We start from the raw sequence: 22565 nt of genomic DNA on the forward strand, positions 1-22565 counted from the left end.
TAGAACTCATGAGTGGTTTCATCCTCTTTCATCTTGAGATTTTCAAACTTGGTGGTAAGCATTTGAAGTTTAGACATCTTCACCTTGGATGTGCATTCATGAGTTGTTTTGAGAATATCCCAAACTTCTTTAGCTAGATCACAGTGTCGTACAAGTCTGAATATGTTTTTGTCAATTCCATTGAACAATGCATTTAGTGCCTTGGAATTGCCCAAAGCTAGCTCTTCTTCAGTTTTTTTCCATTGTGCTTCAGGAATTAGAACAGTGGTTCCATCTTCCATAACCTTCTCAAGATGTTTCCATCCGTTTTCCACAGCTCTCCAGGCCTTGCTATCCACAGACTTTATGACAGCTACGATACAAGGTTTCCAGTAGTCATAGTTAGAGCCATCCAAGATGGGTGGTCTATTCCCAAACACTAACAATTCCTTCTCCATAGTACCAGAATTTTGTTGTCCTTAAATCTCACCAAGATGTAAGCATGCAGGGTGCCTGCTCTGATACCAATTGAAAATTCTAGTAACTCACACGCGATGTTGTACTGGATGTTATGACATCCACAATTACACAGAACAAAACGTTAAAACAGAAGTGCATAAAAACAGTAAAAAAACACAGCAAATTGTTCACCCAGTTCGGTATACAACAATACCTACTCTAAGGGCTACCAAGCCAGGGAGCGAATCCAATATAAGCTAAATTAATACGGAGTTAAACTCCCCCGTTTACAACTCCTCACTTAAGACCTACCAAATGTAATTCCAATATATTCCTAGACCTGAGTATCTCCACTCACTCCCCCTCAATCACAGCAGTGATTACAAACAAACATTAAACAAATTAGAGAGAAGACACACTTCAAAAACACACATTGATCTGCTTAAAAGCTTCAATCAAGAGACACACACTCGTGCTTAAAAGCTTAGAGTGACAAAGTACATAAACAACCTATTCCAATACAATCATTAAAAGACAATTGCTTGGAGTACAAGAGACTAAACACACAGCTACAGAACTACGGTTCTTCACAATTAACAAAACTTTCTCTCTGCGTTCCAAATTAGGATTGCAGCTCTTGGGCCTCGGGCTTTTCAAGAACCAAATTAAGGTTAACCAAGTTAACCTAATTTACACGTGATCAGGTTGTTACAGAATGTGGTGTCAACGAAATCTTCTAGACGAAATATTCAGCACACAATAAAAAGTTTCCTAAAATGTAGATTGAGAGAAATCATGAAACATAATAATAAAACATAACAGCTTCTGCTGTCAGACAAGGATGTCATGACATCGGTCATGACATTCACTAACAAAATTTGTATTAGCTTAACACATATGCAGCCTGCATAACATAATATAAATCATGTCATGACATCATTCAAGACATTAAACACCCAGGAATGTTTTACCACAAAATGCAGCGAATTTAAAAACATCTACAAAAAGTACTTGGCATCCCATACTGAGGTTGTTCCCTCCAAGGCCTGAAGATTTCGAACCCTGGTGGCCTAGGGTCGCAGGTTGGACTTGATTTCTAATGTATGTCAAAACAGGCCCAGTTTGTGCGTTTGACGGAATATCCACTACACTCACACAGAGAGGCATGGTTGTCGAATTGTTTGTGGGCATGGACCCTGTAGACGTAGGCATGGCCTGCGAACCATGGATTGCAGTTGAAGCCTCTGTCGAACTTGCAACGATCGTTCTTGATCCCTTCGAAGGATTTTGCCCCCCCTCCAGTGCTAGTTATGTTAACCATCTTTTTATGTATTTTCTTTTAGGTATTGGTTGGTTACTAGTGGCTATTTTACCACATCTAAGGTTCATACAACAATCACACAAGTTTTACTCAAAATATATATATTTTGACAACTTTGACATCGTCCCACTGGGCGTGCCAATTTATTTACAGTGATTTTTGGTAAACAACCGCTAGTCTTCCAAATTTTATGTTTTGGTAACTTACAGGATCGACTAGATTGATCCTAGGACATGTGTCTAAGTTTTGTTATAATTGTAGTTTAATTCATGTTCTAAATCTACTTTGCTTGACAGAAATATTGAAAGTTTCTATAAAGATTATGATTATTTGATCATGTAAATGAAAGTGACTTAGATTATAAAACTCTAAATGATTGTAATAAAGATTTTAAGTTAAAAGTTTAAAGAAAATTAAAGACATGTAAGATGAATCTACAAACTTAAAGACTTCGACTGGAGAAAGTAAAGGAAATCGACAGGGACATGTAAAGAACTTGTATTGATAAAGTAAAACAACAATAAAAGATAATATTGGTGTTTCTCATACGTGCATTCTCAGCAAACTCTTTCTCTATGCTAGTACTTTGAGTATATTTGAATGACTTTGTACAAAGTGAACACCCCGAATCCTAACATTAAGACCCCTATTTATACTAATTTGACCCTAACGGTCTCCTAACAGAAATATGCCACTTTTCCAATCGCATGTGCTTTCGACTCTCTGAGACTTCCACGCATCCTTCTCGCCAAATGAATCACTTTGAAATTCAAATTCTTCTTGCTCGAAGTCCTAAAGCGCAATCAACGTGACAGTGGAAGCTTGTCTTCCAACTACCTAAAAAAATCTTCTAAGTCCTTTTATTTCTTCGACATCAAAAGCAACTTAAATTAGACTCCACTTTGATTTAGTAAGTTATCCCTTATAAAAAGGACTTACGCTGGCCTTAGAAGGCCTTTTCTCATGCCTCTCTTTGAAATATAACATTCTTAAAACATCATTTATGCTTTGTCGAAATCTCCAGCTAACACTACGCTGGTACTTTGAGTGTATTTGAGTGCTTTTTGTACCAAGTGAACACCCTGAGTCCTAACATTAAGACTCATATTTATACTAATTCGACCCTAGCGGACTTCCTATAGAAACATGCCACGTTTGATGTCTGCATGATCCTTTTAAATAATAAACTTCCACGCGTCTTCGACATATGACTTGGTCGATTTTGAATTTAAATCCTCTCTGCTTGCACGCGCCAAGTCTTCGACGTCTTTCTAACAAAACTTCAAATTCAAATTCGCCAATGAACAACTTTATTTGAAATCTTCTATTCCTAAAACAACCTGGGCCATTGTTAGACTTCATTAAAATGAAGCCCAAAACCACGTAACAGTGTTTTCCTCTTCGACCCAGCTACTGTCGCAATTGCCAGTTATCACGTTCACGATTCTAGTCTCGATCCATTTGACTTGAATTGATTTTTCTAACAATCTTATAAATATTTTTGCATAATGGCAATCAAGATTTCCATTTCAAGTATCAAATGAGAAACTATTGTGCCGTGGATATATTCTAAACACAAGAATATTCTCTATTATCAACTCGGGTATGTTTTATTCTTGCAATATATGTTATATTTCTTGTGTTGATATAAAATATGGCGTAATGCACCGAAATGAATATGACATGTATATTTTATTAATATTTCATTCCTGTAAATATAAAATAAGTATGCAAGGTTTTGAAAAAAATTCATTAAGAACCGTTGAAAATTTTGTTTGAATCGTTTCATGTCTACTATCTACTCAATACTAATAAATTGACCAAAGTGACCATTTTATCCTTCTAACAAAATTTTCTTTCCCTTACAAAAGGATGTTCCCGTAATTAACAAATTCTAAAATACAAATTGCCAAATGTGTGGTTCTCATTGGCCAGGCTTCACAAATATCTGTACTTGCCACCCACTTTTTGTACTTTCCTAAAATCTTTTCCCCTATTTCTCAAGTTTCTCTCTTTCTCTCCTCCCCTATTCTCTTTCCTGTTTTTAATTTGCTCTCTCTTTTCTCTTTAAACCCTAAGTCCGCCGCCGCCGCTGTCCCCTTTCTTCACCTTATCTACGGCCACCACCTCCAATAAAAAAATCTAAGCCATTTTCGTACTCCTCATCCCACGGTCTTTCTAATGAACCGATTGAAATTTTATTTCGAACAACATCGATGTCGACCATGTTACTCCATCTCCGACGGGTTCGTTAAGAACGACCATCATTTCTCCTTCTCCAACCTGTTTATATTCCTATTAACATGAGAAAGTTAGGTATGTGGTATTTTCACTAAAGAATCAACCTTTCTGAGTTTTTTTTGCTATTGCTTGCTTTTTCTTTTTACAGGCATATAAAGAGGAAATTGAAGAACTCAAGTTTCTTGCTCAATGGAAGAGAAACAAAGGTAGATTCATAGCTATCATGGTTATTTTTGGTGAGAAAAAGATTCAATAGAAAAACTTGGTTGGTTCTGTATTTTTGTTGTTGTTGTTTATGTTGATTTTGTTGGTTTTAGATTTTTTCTGAATTTCAATTTTAGGGTTTTGATTTTTCTAATATTTCTCTGTTTTGTCTTCAACACAGTTACTTTTTTCTTGCAAAGATTTAATTTTTCCTCATTCAACATCAAACTCAAGGTATGTTCTTCCTCAAGATTTTCATAAGTAAGTTTAAAGTCTCAACTTTTATTTTTGATGAATTTTTTGAACCTTACCATTATACTTGATGAATTCACTGGGTTGTTTTTGTATATTTACTCTTGATGAATTCACAGCTTCTAATCTTAAGTTTTTTACCACTTTTCTTCTGTTGTAATTCTAAACAGTGTGTGGTAATCATATGGATCTTTACGGGTTTCTATTGATTTTAACTGAGAAGATTATGAATTTTAACATTAGTTTTTGTTTTGTTGCATCTAATGCTTTTGAAACCTATGATGAATACTATAATTGACTACTATTATTTATTACACAAGCACTTAGTGATGTTACGTTAATGAAATCTCAATATATGCAGGTGATATATTTCTCCTATAATTTTTCCTTACACAAGCATTTGGAAGTGACTGCAGATTAAAGATTTGTGTGCAGGTGCTATATTTCTCCTATAATTTTTGCTTAACATAATATGTAGTATTGTGGATGAATTGTTTCTGGTTCTTTCACGAATTAGTGATCAATCTATACTACTATTTGATTTGTTTATGATAACTCTACTAGACTGCATTTTTGTTTAATAGAGATGTATCATAATGCAGGTAAATGATTTTCTTAAACAAGACAAATGATTTAGTAGGTATATCCAAGGTTTCAAATTTGGGCGGAGGAGTTACTGTCATGTCATTTTTGTCTGAGTAATGAGACATGGTTAAATTAAGGAATATGCTATTATTTTATTTCTTAAAGTTGGACAATAAATTTCATTTAGATATTTAGATTGTTCATAGTTTGGCTGTTTGCAAATCACTACCATAGTTAAATTGTTCATAATTTAGCTCCTGCAAATCTATTTGATACATACCAACGTTATTATTTTGGCAGACTTGGTCTATTAGAAAAATATGCTCTTAATAATGTTTTCACAAAACATATCTAAGTTCTCTTCTATTTATGATTACATAACTTGAAATCTAAGTCCTCTTCTATTTATTTTAAGAATGGAACTTTTAAAACTGTGTTTTTGTTCAACAGAAATTGTATTAATTGGTGCATTGTTTCCATTAGTGTATGAGTTATATGTTTAAAGTAGTGGTCTTTAATGGCTAGATGAGAAAACAATTCAGCCTGTCACTTTCCTATGTTTTTATATTCTTTGAATGCATTTTACTTTATTTTCTTCATGATTATCATATAGGTTTTTAGACTAACCTTTCTTGAAAAACAAACATTTAAGGATGTATTTGTGAATCAATTTTTCATAATTACTTTTTCTTTTATCATGAATGAAATTGTTTGATTCACATTGTAGATACTAACTAACATTGCAATATTTTGTGAGAGAGAGAAGTTAATTTCAAGATTGCTGAATCTCATCACTACAAATGGGCATCGGATGAGAAGTTAATTTCAAGATTGCTGAATCTCCACCACAAATTTTCATTTTCTGTGTATTATTATTATTTTTTAATTTTTCTTCTGATTGTTTGTAGGTGTTATTCTTCTCTCTACATGTAAACTATTTTACAATGCATGGATCAGAAGTAGAAAAATGAATAAGAAATGTGAAGTAAAAGCATATTTCAATTTACTAACTTTGCTTCAACAAAGAAGTACAAAGAGTGATAATGATGGTTGGGAATATGGCTACTCAGACTTACTTTTCAGATTCTTACGAGTATTTGATATGTGATTTTCAATAAGGTAGTAAATAATATGAATGAGTATATTTATAAATGTTATGATGACATATATTAATTGATTGAGTTTGTTACAATCTTTAACTATGCTTAATACTAGTGTGTGTGTGTGGTCTAGCGGTGAAACGCTTAGGTCCTGAGAGTGTGCTCCTCTCAAGGTCTCAGGTTCGAAACCCGCTAGATACAAATTGCTTATTAAAAAAAACTATGCTTAATACTACCTGTTAACAAAAATAATTTATTTTTGTTACTTACATCATACTATATGTTTGTTTTTTTAATATTAAGAATTTACTATATGTTTGTTTTTTATTATTAAAAATTTACTCATTTGTTTATCTATTTTTTAATTAATATATATTATACATTAAAATGTTACTATATTTTTTAATTTACTCATTTGTCCAAATTGTTACTATATTTTTTAATTAATCATTATTTTAATTTATCTCACGGGTCATTATCTTAATGTTGTTGTGCCGTGTGTCTTCATTATCATGGATCATACATATTTGTTAGCTTCTTATAATATTATGAAGTTATCATTATTTCAAAATTGATATTTTTTCATGTATAAATAATTTACATGATCATTAATAAAATTGTTCAGAGTAGCATTTATGCATATTATTCAAAATATAATACATCAAATATTCGAATACCCGTGCGGCAGCACGGGTCTCTTACTAGTTGTATCATGAAGATAAGCCTTGGTCCAATACGACTCCGCACTAGTAATGTTTCCATTACCTTCACGGTTTATCTTAATATAAAAGTAAGACAATTATTAATACACTGTATTAGAATATATCCATGATACATATACACAGTAAATAACAGAGTAAGCAAGTAAACAATTATGTGGTTCTTAATGTGTAAAAAGTTATTAAATTAAATCAATATACACATGTCTTAACATATATGTATGAGTAACACAATTTAATTTATAATGTCTCCTATTTTGAATTTATAACTTCTGCTGAGTATACTGAAAGATGTATGAAATTCAATTTCATAATTTTCATGATAAATCTTGAAGTTTCATTCGACTTAAAGTTTAAATTATTCATTTAATATTAAAGAAAAATGTTACATTTAATTCATGAAATTATTTGGTAAACTTTGAGCAATCTGTTAAAATTCAAATTCATAAAATTTTCTAATTTTAAATTTTAATTGAGTTTTTATTTGGACTCTATGAATAACATGTTTGTGTTCACTAAGACTTATTATTATGTGGATCATCCAAAGATGGATCATGACTTATATAAAAAACTCAAAATTTGGAATCTAATGTAATCATTGTATTTTGAGAAGTGTAATTTTAAGAACCATATCACGGAGGATATGAAACTCAATATTCCCACAAATAAAGAACCTCGTGAGGAAGGTTCTTCACGGATTACTGAAACAAAAATAGAATGTTCTTCACGGATTGTTGAAATATATCCCGAACTAAAGATAAGATAGAGTCTGAATGTTAAGGATCTAGGACTGAACAAAATCGCTCTTAGGCTTATTTCTCTTGTGTAGAAGGAAATAGTGAGAGTTTTGTTCGTAAGATTCCTATTATCTTCGAGTGGGAGATGATCCTAAGATTTACAAGCAATAACTTCAAAGGACTCTTTCTTTTGGCATGATGTTATAAATTCGATAATGTCAAATCATACTTGGAAACTTGTCGATCTACCTAAAGGATAAAACCCATTGGATGCAAATGGACGTTTAGAAGGAAGTATCATAGTGATATACACTAAACATCTACAAGGATAGATTAGTAACCAAGGGTTTTAGACCAAATAAATGTGTTGATTGTTTCAACACATATGCACTAGTAGCAAGCACAACGAAAATTATAGTTATGTTTGCATTAGTTTCTTTGCATAACCTTATAGTTCATCAAATGGATGTCAAAATGAAATTCCTAAATAAAGATCTCAATGACAAGATTTACATGGAGCAATTATAAGGTTATGCGCTTCCTGGTAATGAACGAAAGATGTGGAAGCTTGTCAAATCCTTGTATGGACTCAAACAAGCACTGAAACAATGACTTTAAAAGTTTGACTTTGTCAGTGCAAGATTCAGAAAATTAAAGGGGAGACACATAACTTAGGGGGAGACCTTTGAATATTATCAACACACAAATTCAAAGAGTTTGTTATCACCAAAAAAGGGGGAGATTGTGAAGAATATGTCTTATATCTAGTTTTGATGAAGAGAAAGACTAATCAATGATGAAGTTGATCAAGAAGGTTGAACATAGAAATTCAAGTGAATATTTGAGACAAGAGAACTTAACTAAGGTACTCATTGCAATTTATACTATACTACTATAAATTGCTCATACACAAAGTTGTGTGAGAATATTGTGATATTCCTTTGTCTCTATGTTGATTACATGTTGATCATTAGCAACGAGATGAATGACATCTTAGAAACAAAGTGGTTTCTAGCTTCCACATTCAAGATGGAAAATCTTGAAATAGTGGACACTCTTTTCGATCAAAGTAAAGCGAAAGAGTGGGGGTTAAAACATAGTCAAACACACTATATTGAGAAAACTTCCACATTCAAGATGAAAGATCTTGGACTAGTTGACACTCTTTTTGTGGATCAAAGTATGCGAAAATAGTGGGGGTTATGAACTTAGTCAAATACACTTTATTGAGAAAGTTCTTGATAAGTTCAAACTGTCACATTTCAAGAAAGTGAATATTCAATTTGATCTTAGTGTCAAGATAATGATGGAAGAGTTATGGATAAATTAGAATATGCAAGTGCAATTGGTTGTCTAATGTAATGTATTAGACCCTATTTAACATTTGCAGTTAGTAAATGAGCAGATTTACTAGTAATCCAAAAAGTGAGCATTGGAAGGTCATCACAAGGATTTTCGATTATCTTTTATAGACCAAAATCTTGACATCCATCATGGTAGGATATTAGAAGGATATACCAATATGCGTTGAATATCGAGTGTTGGAGATCATAAGTTTATAACTAAGTGGATATTTACACTAGTTGGAGGTGAGATTTCTTGGAAGAGCAAGAAACAAACATGCATCACTCTCTTGACCATGGAGCCATAGTGTGTGGATCTTGCTTCCACTGGTCAAAGAAGTTAAATGGTTGAGGGGCCTTATGTTGGAAGTTCCATTGGCTAAATACAGTGTTTCAAAGGTGTTAAGACAATGTGATAGTCAAGCTAATTTAGTCAGTTCATTTAGCAAAGTGTATAATGGAAAGTCTAGGAACTGAGACCTCATACATTCTTTCATGAGAAAAATGATTAAAGATGTAATCATTTCACCCACATATTTACGATCAATCTATGATTTGGGAAATTCATTTATTAAGCCACTAGCCAAAGACTTAGTAAAAACAACCTCGAGAGGTATGGGTTGAAACTCCTTGAGTAAGAGTTCCGACAGCGGCGGCAACCCTATCTTACGTTAACAGAACATTAACCTCAAGATTCAATGGGTAACAACAAGTCGTTGATTGGGATAATTGTCGAACATTTCGTGATAATGTTGACCTTAAAACGAGGGTTGATTTTTATTTTAAACTCTTAATGAAGTTCAATACCGAGGGTACGTGTCTCATGGAAAAAGTCACAATATGAACTTCACCTATGTGAATTTCGAGATGGTGTCGTCTCAAAGTGAGAGTTGGAGTTTCTCTCATGAAAATTTCATGAGACAGGAAAGCATATGGCCTTATATAAGTGCTAGGCGAGAAATGTAGGTGAAGAACCCTTAAAGAATGTGTGTAAGGTAACGCCGGTCTAATCACATGGATTAATGGTTTAAAGAAATTGCTACCTAACATTTCGATTAGACTTTGCGTTGTCCTTACTAAGGTTAAGTTTTAAATCGAAAGATACCTAACTGTATTAACATTCTTTGTTTCCCTTATTTTGGAATTGGACTTGTCATTATTAGAACAAATGGGGGATTGTTGTAAATTATTAACAATAATTAATAATATGAGCGTTCCAAAATGACAAGAAAATATGCTAGTGAATTTGAATTTTTAATTTGAAAGTTGGAAACACTTCATGAAGTGTTGCAGAATGAAAACATGCAACTCTTGGTAAATGTTGCAGTAAGCTAAGCATTGTTACTTTTGGAAAAAGGAATTGTTTCACCAAGGGTCGCTACCTTATGAAAAAATACTAAAGTGGCATATAAAAACCTCATTCTGGATTCAGAAATTCAAAGCAAAAAAATGTGCATCTAATAAGCCTATCATCTTCACTAAAATTCCAGATACTCTTCGCTACATTCGAGTTTTCATCGGTCTTACGCAAACTCGATAAAAGACTGAATTATCCTGGGTCTTCCTGAGTTCCAACTCTAAGACATATTGAGAGTGCTTGAAATACTTATAAGGAAAGTGATTTTGATCATGATTCTATCCTCGGTCCATTTGACTTGAATTGATTTTTCTAATAGCAACAATAGACGAACCATGCGACCACGGTGATACTTGAGATACCATTGCAAGTATTCAAACCAAAATATATTGCAGTTGTGGACCAATCCATAACTATAAAAAATTTGATATAACTCAAAGACTTAGCTCAAAAACTTTGTTTTTTTTAATGACAAACAGATAGATAGTATATTAAACCAAGAAAAAAGTTAAACAATTACAAGGAGAATTAGAAGTTATCAAAAAAGCACAAATACTTGTTAGAAATCCGACTAGAAAAAAATAAAGAAAAAGGAAAATAACAAAATAACCAACAAACTAAAAAATCAAAAACAACCAAAACTAATCAAACAGACTAAAACCAAAACACAAGAGAGAGTAAATTGATGGAAGGTAAGTAAGAACACCCAACAAAGCCAAAGCTAAAAGCCGGCACTTGGCCTCCCAGCATACACACATAAGTTTAGACACTTGAGCGGATCCCGTTTTCAGTCAAACAAAAAAACTCAAATTTTAGAGCATGGAAATGAACTCACTTTTAAGTCAAAATAATTAAAAATTGAATTCATCTAGTGATTAACTATGAAGCTCTCCCTCCCTAAATTTCAATCTGGAAGTAGCATCAGTCTCCCCACCCATGTAAACACTATATACGAGATAACAGAGGCAACCTCACAAAGAAAAAATAAGTGATCCGCTGACTCGACATGCCGTAAACACATAACACATCTTGCCCCACTGGAAGCATTCACAATGTCGTGCCTAAGAAGATTATTCCTATTCACCATCCTATTTTAGTTTAGCTTCCAAGAGAATACCACAACCTTAGAAGGCACCTAAATCTTCCTAATCCTAACCAGCCCCTGAATCACTCTCTTCAGTCTATCATTCTCGCCTACAATCTTAGAAGGCGCCTAAGTCCAACCATGAGGTCATGATTCTATACCCAAACATCCTTCTGACCCTGCTAAACCACACCACAAACTAGGTGAAAACACCTTCACCTAAAGTTTAAACCCCAATCATTCCCCACCCATGATTCCATCCTTCCCACAACTTTAAAATTTTCCTTGGAGATATAAAATAACCTTTCAAAATAATACATAGCATGCTCGACCCTACCCACACATCATTCCAAAAGTTTGTATTCAGATCATCTCCCACCATCTTATCATAAGAAAAAAAACAAATCAATTTGTCAATTGATCAAAAGAAGAGCCAATAAGTGAAACACCTCTCCGACAAAGGGAAGTCTTACTAAGATCCCTCTCCCTTCCTCCCTTTTAGTTAACGTAACATCAAGGAGCCATACCTAGAAGAAATGACTTCTCTTTACAAAGAGATTCTTTTCTCAAAGACCTTCCACCTCCACTTACTTAATATGGTCAAATTCACAAGTCTAAGATCCTTGACTCCTTATCCTCCTTCTCCCGTAGTCTTTCACAAATACGTGCACTTAACCTAAGAAACTTTGGACCCACCTTTGGAGACCCCGGAAGAAACAACTTTGAAACACAACTAACTTCATCCAAATCGAGACCGACATCTTCATGAAATAAAGAAAGAAAATCAGTATAGAATTTAAAATAAAATTAAGTTAAAATACCCTTCCAACGTCTTTCAAATATATTCCTCCAAGCTAGCCTCTTCAAAACCAACTTAACTAGTGGCTCTAAATCACCTTATTTTCTCGGATTAGCTTCCAGCGGGAGCCCTATGTAATTAAAACGAATGGTTGACTACTATATAATGGAAAAAACCATTAGCGATCTCCATAAAAGACCTCCCTACGATAACATTAAAAATACAACTCTTGGAGAAATTCACCGTAAGGCTTGAAGGTAACTTGAAACTTCTAAAATTCGCCTCAATAGTCAATAGATTATCCATAATGGACTCCTCTACTAGAACAATATCATTATCATATTGCAAGAGATATACCTCCAAACCATCAATGCCCACCTTAAACCTCGCAAAAGGATCAATCAAGATCGCCAACAATATGAAGGAAGAGAAAATGCGACAGGGGATTTCCTTGCTTAAGGCCCTTCTAGATACCTATCTCCTTCGTTGGGAAACTGTTAACCAAGACAGATAGACTACCAAAGAAAACATAAGCTTTAATTCAAGTCTTCCATTTAACATCAAAACCCAGCCTCCTTGGCATATAATCAAGAAAAGACCAACTAAAAGAATCATAGACCTTCTCAAAATCAACTTTGAACAAAACCCACTCTCATTATCACACTAGCAAGATTTATGACCTCATACAAAATCACCACACCACTCACCAACTACCTCCCCTTGACAAAGATTCATTTCTGGTGATATTGACTTACCGATCACCCTTACCAATGTGGCCACAAACTTATACAAAGAGGAGTTCATTCTCGAAAAATTGGCCAAACATCACATAGACCTCTTCCTTAATAAGACCCTAAAACATCTTGTAAAAAATAACATTAAAATCGTCAGGGCCCGAACTTTTATACCCATCTAACCCAACCACCACAAAATCCACTTCTAAAGGCAAAATCCTAGCAGACAGAGACTTGGCGTCCTCAAAGGAAAGACAAGGTAAAGCAAGCCTATCAAGAGTAGGCTTATCATCCATAGAGTCATAAAAATGCTCCTTGAAGAACTTAGAGATCTTAATGTGAACCTTTATCACCTTATCCACCCACTGATCCCCGACCCTAAGGGCTATCAAACTATTTCTCTTGCTCCTCTTCTTCACACAATCATGGAAATACCTTGTGATAGAATCCATTTCGTTAAGCCAGTCAGTCCTCGATCTTTGGAAGAGTTAAGAGACGCGACATCGAAAGAGCTTTCAAATCTCTTGGAAGACCATCATCCTATTATATAACTCCTACAGCCACCTAAACAACCAAACTATAAGAGTCCCTTTTGACTTAATACAAATTAGTATTATCCAACCATGAGTATCACCCCGCCTGAAGATTTTTACATCTCTGATTGGGCCAGCGTTTCTACGTTCTTCTCCTCCCACAGCCCCTTGGAGTCATTTCCATCCGCAATGGTCATCTTGGGGGGGGGGGAGGATTCAACAAATTCACGGTGGGGTCTGTAAAACGAAAGTTCGAGGAGCTTATCCTGGCCAGTAAACTTTTGTTCTACCTCGCCATTGAAACATCAAACACGCCAGTGACAAAATTGTAACATCACTTTACGTCAGACAATACTTTAGATTTTGAAAGCCAATAATCAACGCAATGTATGCACCAAACATCACTAGAAGTAAATGACATATTGAATGCATCAATTGAAGGAAAGAACCGACATGCACATAAAAGGACCAGACTAGCGAGAACTTTAATTTTTTTCTAATTTAAAAAAATGTTAATTTATAAATATCAACAATTTCTTTATGTTAATACATAAATATAAATAAATGTTACCACCTGAGATTGAACCAATCATTTATAATTTTTCTCTTGGAAATGAAATTTAATTTTTTTTCTTGAAAATAAAATTGATATTACATAACCAAAAACATTTTAATTTTGTAATCTGGTATTTTAATTTTTTGTAATATTTGTTTTATTTAATATATATTTTTTAGATATTTTAATCAATTTATAAAATATTTTAACTTATTAAATTTATAAATTTTGTTATATGATTAATTTATAATTTAATTATTTAAAATAAATAATTTTAATAATTTTTTAGTAATTATTATACTATTTTATTAATAATTTAATAAATAGTAGTAATACGTACAAAATAAAAATAAAACAAAAGAAGTTTTGTGAAAACATGTCCAAATCTAATTGGGATTGCAAATTTTTATCTTTTAATGATATTGGGATTGCAGACTTGTACTGTACTCCGCAATCAATGCGCGGCGTCAATTGATTTAGGAGATCTTGCATTTAGAAAGAAAATTCTAAAGTAGTAAAGGTGGAAAATTTTGACATCATATTTTTTGGAGAAAAAAGGGGTTACTAAGAAATTTTTTCAAAAAAGTAACACTGCAAACGTTATATAATTCGAAAAATTAATTTATAATTTTAAAAATTAATTTAACATAAGTATTTTTTTTTTTGGAATTTTTCTCCCTTATATAAAAAATCTATAAGTTTAAAAAATATTTAATATTAAAAATAAATGAAAGTACACTGACAATTTAAAAAAATCTTACACTTTTTTTTTGATAATTGCAAATATATAAAAAAGCATAATACAATAAATATATATATATATATATATATATATATATATATATATATATATATATATATATATAGGGTCATCTTTGAGGGCGTGCAAAGCTGTCTACCGCACAGGGCCTCAAGTTTTACAGAGTTAAACTATAGCTAAATAAGGCCTCATAAAATATCAGGTAAGTTAACCGTGCGTACATAGGGCCTCTAATAGTTAAATTGTGGCTAATCTACACAGGGCCTCCAAAAACTTGAGACGGCCTTGTGTGTGTATATATATATATATATATATATATATATATATATATATATATATATATATATATATATATATATATACACTATGTTATAAAGACAATTTAAAAATTGTATTCTAACTTAGAGCACCAGGTAAAGTAAAGTAAAAATTTGTTATAGTTGGTGTTGCTTATAGATGACCATCATTGAAGGAAGATGACATGATACTATATTTAGTTTTGGGCTCGCTACAGAGCCAACGTGAACTAAACATCCTTTACCATAAAAAATAGTTTTATATGATTGAGGCGAAAAAATATTTGTTCTCATTTGTAAGCAAATTAAAATATATTTTTAAATATTATTATTATTATATACTTTTATATTCAATGTGTCGGGTTCAAATTGAGTAACTTAAAAGCAATTATCAAAAAATTGAATTGATCGACTAAAAATTTTTTAAATCTTAGATGGCAATGTGATACCACAAAAAATAATTTAATTTATTTATTTTTGTTTGTTATTGTTCACCCATTAAAGATGCTCTTAATAGAATTTTTTTTTTAAACCAAAAAGAAGATTATATTAAGAACAAAATAAAAGAGATTACAAGAGACAGAAGAGAGGACCAAGCCAAGACCTCTCATTTACAAAGCCTAAGCTGACGGGTACCAGCATTGTCTAACAAGTAATCCGGTCTAATGTCTTCATGAATAAAGTTAAACCAAGAAGAGCTTTTGCTTTTAAATCCTATATTAGCCAGGATATCTGCACAAAAATTGGCCTCTCTAAAGATATGCGATATAATAAAATCAATTTTGAGAGTGTACGCCTAACACGTATGTCAACGAGACTTGAGAATTCAAGGCACCAAATGAACATTAGCTGTCATACCCCAATTTTTGACCCTAAGATCATACATCAATTGCATTCAATCATCAATCAAAAGCACCATTGTGAAGCTTTATCTTTGATACTGTGATTATCTCTGAGGGGAATTATCGAGCATTTATAGCCTCTTATTCGTTTATACTAACCAAAAATCAAAAAAATATGTGTTTTGTCTCTTTTGTTTATATTTTACAAGTAAAAGATCGAGCAAAAATCAAAAAGTGCAAGAAAGGGAATTTTTGAAATTTTCAATATGGAAATCGATTTACCCCTGTGGGAAATCGATTTCCTGTGCGCAAAATTCAAAAATATAAGGAGGGAAGCTTGACATCATTTTGGCACCAATCACATTTTCTTTGATCATTTTTGTCATTTTACCAATTTTCCACCTCATCAAAATTAATTCCCTTCATTAAACCCACTTAAACCCCATTTTACCATTTTTACCATTTAAATACCATTTAAACACCATTTATATATAAGCTAATTACCAAATGCAAAAAGACCAAATTGCCACTACTCTTGCTCCCATCCTATAAATAGAGGTCTCTACTCCCTCATTTCTCAAGCTTTGAGAGCCAAAAAAACCCTTGCAATTTCTCTCCTCATCCTTACCAAATTCACCAAAGCTCTTTTTCTTTCATAAAGTTTGTGAGTCACATCTTGAACCTCATAAACTTTGAGCTAAGCCACCATCTATTTCACTCTTTTTTCTTCAATTGTTGAGAGATCAAGATTTGTGTTGGTGATTCTTGAAGTAGATCTAAAGTTTTGTTCAAGATTTGGTAATTTTCTTCATCCTTATTCATCTATCATAATGTGATTCTTTTGTGCTTGTGTGTGATGCATCTTTGATGCTATATTGGTCCTATTTGATGGTGAAGTGATGGAAAATTCGTGCTCCAATTGATATGTGATCATAAGGTGTTTGTATGTTTGCCTAACTCAAGTTTTATGCCCCCTAATGCTGATTTTTTGAATGCTGCGTGCAGGAAATCGATTTCCCTCTGTAGGAAATCGATTTCCACCTTATTTTTTTTCAAAATTTTAACTCTGCACTCAGGAAATCGATTTCCTACAGAGGTAAATCGATTTCCAGTGTGGCAGAATGCTTTTTTTTTGCCTTTTTATGCTTGTTTTGGCTTCCTTCTTCCTCCACTTCATTAATATCATTAGATCTAGGATGATGATAGGTTTGAAATGACCAAATCCATAATATTATATGAATGATATTAATGATAGTATGAGTTGATTATCTTGATGCATTTTATTCTTCTTCCTCCATTTCATTAATATCATTGGATCTAGGATGTTGATAGGTTTGAAATGACCAAATCCATAATATTAGATGAATGATATTAATGATAGTGTGAGTTGATTATCTTTTATGGTTTTATTTTTCTTCTCCTTTTTTCTTTTGATCGATGAAAGTCTTAACACCTTGAGAATTCTTATGGAATCTTGGTAAAGACTAGATCGTTACCTATTTTCTTTTCGTGCGGTATTGCTTTCGGAAAGCGATCTACATATCGTTCTTCTCGCATGCATTAGCACATAAAGTTTTGACCGGCCTCGTTGTAGGGTGATTTCTACATAAATCACTTGGCGATCTGCTTAACATAGCGCAATATTTCGTGTCCCGAATCAAAAAGATCAAATATGGAAGAGAATTGTATGCGGTTGATTTAAGACTTATGGAAGTTTATCGTGTAGTCGCTATGATTTTATCAAGCTTCTGATAAATTTCTATTGAATTTAAATCCGAGAACATCCTTCACTCACCATCGATCTTTATTACTAACTTTGATAACATACTTGACAAGTTTCAAGATGGTTATCTTTAACATCTAACAACTAACTTTAATTTCCGTAATTTATTATACCGCTCTTTACATTTCTCGCTTTATCACTTTATTTTATCATTTCATCATATTTACATTCCGCTATTTTTCCTTTGTCCATTTGGACATTTATATTTCGCTATTTTCTCTTTGTCCATTTGGACACTATGTTTATGTTTCCGCCATTTTCTTTTTGTCCACTTGGACCATACTTTACTTTTATGCTAAACCACTAATAAATAACAAAAATCTAAAAAACGCTTAAGGCTCTCTTTTGGACTATTGGTTACTATCCCTAGCATTTTGGAGATTCGGACTTATGGACTTAGTACCTCTGGACCCTTATGATACTGTTACTCTGCTGTTATTCTGTCTGTCTGGCATTGGATTGTTGTCTGTTTGTATGTGCAGGTATTTCCTTGAAAGTCCTTGATGGTTAATTCCAAGGCATTGAAATAAGGATTTTACCCGAAAACAGCCGTTACTCTGCCCAATTTCCGTCAGAATTTTAATGTGCTTAATGCAAAGTGGTGCTAAAGATAATAAATTCATCTGGATCCCCAAGTGATAATGTGATGGTTTGGTATTGATAAATCCAAAGGATGGGAAATCTACCTTGACTCATAATGTCAAGTGTTGGCTTCTTATTTTGGTTAGAGCGTTTCTTTCCTTACCTTTTATTTTACGCAATAGGCTAGCCTCTTCATCTCCTCCCCTTCAATTAATTTTCAAAATCTTCTCCCTTTTTACAAAAATATTCTTATGTTTGCAAACCTTTTCAAAACCTTTTCTTTAAAAATATCTTTTGCCCTTAGTGGCATTTTTCTTCAAAAAGTTTAGACACGACTAATTGTCAAAACGAGTAGCGATACCCCTACGATTTTGAAATTGATTGATATAATGAGATCTTTTCCGCGTGAGAGAGCTAGTGGCATACTCGTTGATTTCTATCCGAGTTAGAGCCCTTCTTTCATTTGCGATGCAAAGAACTTATTTGTTCTCATGTTCAAAATCCACGGCTGAGTATTTCTCTCCGATGACGATAAAGTGTCTATTCGTTTTTAAACGTTTTCCCTTTTAAGCGGAACTACATTAGCTCTGACTTCTCCATTGCACCGAGGAGGTATGTAGGCACAAGGCTTAACGCTTTGCCGAGCTTATTTTAAAAATAAACCAAACCCTTTTTTTAGCACACACAACACAGATTTTCAAAAAGGTTCCTGTGGAATACCACAAATATGAGGGGTGCTTAAAACCTTCCCCTTGTATAAACAATGTAACACCCCTTTTATACCCCAAAAAAAATAAGCATATAATCAGAGAATAAGCATGCATATAACAAAAGGGCGTCACATAGATGTTTTCAAAAAACTAAAAGCTTTTAAAAAAAACGACAGCATTTATCCACAAAATACAATACACCTGGTCATTTCAAATAACACCTAACATATAATCATAATTCATCTAGAATATGCATTAACAGCGGGAAGTAATACTCATGTGTTTCATATAAATGATACATGTCCCATACCATGATCATATCTCCATAAACAACTCATAAGATAACCAATTAAACGTGTTCACAAGTTATAACAAAATACATAAACAAATAGAACATGAGTTCAACGTCTAAGCTACCCAGTGTTACATGACCAGAGCATTGACTCGCTACTTAATTACCAAGCAACTCGGAAGAACTCCGACTAGATCACACGCCAGCTACTAATCGTCAAAACCTGTATGTCGCTAAACGAGGGCAACATTAAAACAGAAGGGTGAGAATACGAACCAGTATGAAGAAAGTATAATGAGATACAATGGTTAAATCAACAATTATAGGAATACATTACACCTTGCCTAATCATGTAAATTAATACTAATCAATATAATCACATACATTAAACGTACAACAAGTATAAGAGTATAATATCTCAACACTATATTCTCAATTATGCACATAGTCATAATCATCACATATTCCCGCATTTTACCAATTACGTATTCAAACATCACCCATTCTCAATTATCAACTAATACAATATCACCACAACACCAAGTGTACGTAATCAATTACCAAACTCATACTCACAGCATTACGACATCGATGCACATAATCAATTGTTCACTCGTACACTTATCACAACAACATAATGCACATAATCAATTATCACAATCATGCACATATCACGACAACATAATGCACATAATCAACTATCACATAACTCTAATGTGACTCAATGAAACATGTGACACTATGCATGTGGTACCAATGTGAAATTCTAAGTTTCACCGGCCTCCGATTCAAATCTCTAGAATCTAAGCCACACTTCCGATTCGGACAAGACCAAAGTCCACCAATTGTAAACATATAGTTTACGGCTTCCGATTCACTCTAGAATCCAAGCCCACTTGTGTTTCAAAGCAAATCCACCTGTGTTTCAAGGCACACTATGATATGAATGTATGTATAATATCACAAATATATGCAATTAAGATCATCTCTACCATCTTAACTTTCCGCATATCACAATAATTCAACTCTATGAATTATCCACCAATTGTACACAACATTCGCAACACACACACACACATCATTAACATATAAGAGGCCAATTAATCAATTACGATTCACAAAATCCAAACAATGTTATTCCCATTAATCACCAATTCTCAACATATATATACACCCATACATGTCATTTTACACAATCACATAATGATTAAATCATCTACTGCCAACAAAACTATTTTTATTGAAAAGGATGTCACACTACCTTTCTAACGCTCCGAACGGTACTCAAAACGGATTTACGGTTTGAAAGTTATGAATTTGTAAAGTTTTAACGAGAATCTAAACACCGACATCATAAATTGACAACTCTAAACATGTCAGAGTTACAAAAAATAATTAAAAGCATGACTCTTAATAACTCAAAACAACTCTGACAACTTATTTTCAACTCTAACAACTCTATTGACAACTCTAACAACTCTATTATCAATTCTATTAAATTGTTATAATTTATTTATAAAGAATATTTAAATAAAACACAATTTCGGTCGATTCGTAAAAATCACAATTTAAATAAAATAACACCGCCACGTTAATCTACTAATTAAACTTAGCTACTACGTAGATTTTTATCAAATTCCGGACAACTAATTATACCGCTTAATTTCGCTATTCGAACAAACGGGACTGTTTTGCATTTCATTTTTCAATAACTTACTGTTTTATCAATTCAATTATATTTTTAATTACATATCCCATGATTCACTTTCATTTATAATGTCGTTATATTTCATTACATTATGTAAACATGAGCTGGAACATGGCATATATGAGAAAAGGTAAAGAACCAAGTAGCAGCATATCATATTGATGAAATACAGAAGCATATCACATTGATGAAATAGTATATGAACAAAAATAAAAAGGTGAGATACAAGATTGCCGAAAAGCACCATTCATTGTCATACAGTATTTCGTTTCAGGTTCAATTTGTTTCCCATTTCATTCACTAATTCATTCTACGTGAGTACAATAGCAAACCATAGCATACAAATCAAATACAACACAGTTCAAGACAACATTATAAATTCAATTAAATTAAACCTAATCATGTTAATCTACCCACTATCCCCATCATACTAACCCATAATAATAGGAATTCTCCCCCTTACCTCTTCAATGTGCTTCAAACCCTAGCTTTTGCCCCTTGTTGTTCTTTCCTTTTCCTCTTTTCTTAGTCTCCTTTCTTCTCTTCTCTTGCAAATGAACAAAGTTATGATACCTCTACTCTTCCAACCCTTACTATATTATTCATATTGGGCTTAACCCATATAATTCCACTTCCTTACTAATTAGGCCCAATTGATAAAAATAGAGTAGTTCAAATAAATAATTATGTTCCAACAAATAATATTATTACCCTTAATATTATTTTCCGATTAATCCAATTAAATCTAACTTTGTCTCAAATAAGAAATCCAATAATAATATTAATTCTAATATTATTCCTCTACATATTCCACTTTATTAATTCTTCGATTAACCGAATAAATTTCAACTTCATTTAATAATCCGAACACGTTTCTCAATAACACTGACTATCCAATTAATTATCAAACTTCGTCCAAATTAAGTAAATAAATCCTTATTTAATTTAATTAGCCAAATAATAAAATTCGGGCTGTTACAACTCTCCCCCACTTAAAATATTTTCGTCCTCGAAAATTCAGTCGACATAACCATCTCAACACCAAAACCACATCCACTCCCTCTCTCGATTCATACCGATACAAAACGTTCTACACTTACGACCACACAAAGCTTCAAAAGATGTCATTCCAATATCTGAAGAAAATACCATGCAACACACAATCCTTTCGATGCACAACTTAGCAAGTCTCTTCATCGAATAATCCATCTTCATCGGAATAAAACGAGCACATTTCGTCAACTATCCACACTGACCCAACTCACTTCACAATTACTCGATGCCTCGGCAATCTCGAAACAAAATCCATAGAGGTACTATCTCACTTCCACTCGGAAAATAGATAACTGTTGCACCAAACGAAACGGTTCCTGACAAATCCAACTCAAATACACGATTCCGGTATATCCCTCTTCATACTTTACCACTACACATTTCCTCAAATTTTGATACATCATTAACACCATGATTAATACTCAAATCCTTACGATATTCCTCATCCAAAATTCTCTTTGTCCGAATTCGAACCATCAGGAATATAAACTCGATCACAACATCTCATGACACCATTCTCGACAATCCAAAAGTTA

At 33.0% G+C, this 22565-nt stretch overlaps 1 long non-coding RNA gene across 1 annotated transcript; it reads left to right on the forward strand.

The window, feature by feature from the left end:
- The first annotated feature begins 3760 nt into the window (after positions 1–3760).
- LOC131639565 (uncharacterized) lies at positions 3761–5335 on the forward strand. The gene is made up of 4 exons (XR_009294989.1): positions 3761–4206; positions 4386–4438; positions 4818–4891; positions 5059–5335. It is a non-coding gene; the product is annotated as an uncharacterized LOC131639565 (long non-coding RNA).
- Positions 5336–22565: the final 17230 nt, after the last annotated feature.

The sequence above is a fragment of the Vicia villosa genome, unplaced genomic scaffold (assembly GCF_029867415.1).
Source record: "Vicia villosa cultivar HV-30 ecotype Madison, WI unplaced genomic scaffold, Vvil1.0 ctg.002689F_1_1, whole genome shotgun sequence".
NCBI classification, from domain to species: Eukaryota; Viridiplantae; Streptophyta; class Magnoliopsida; order Fabales; family Fabaceae; genus Vicia; species Vicia villosa.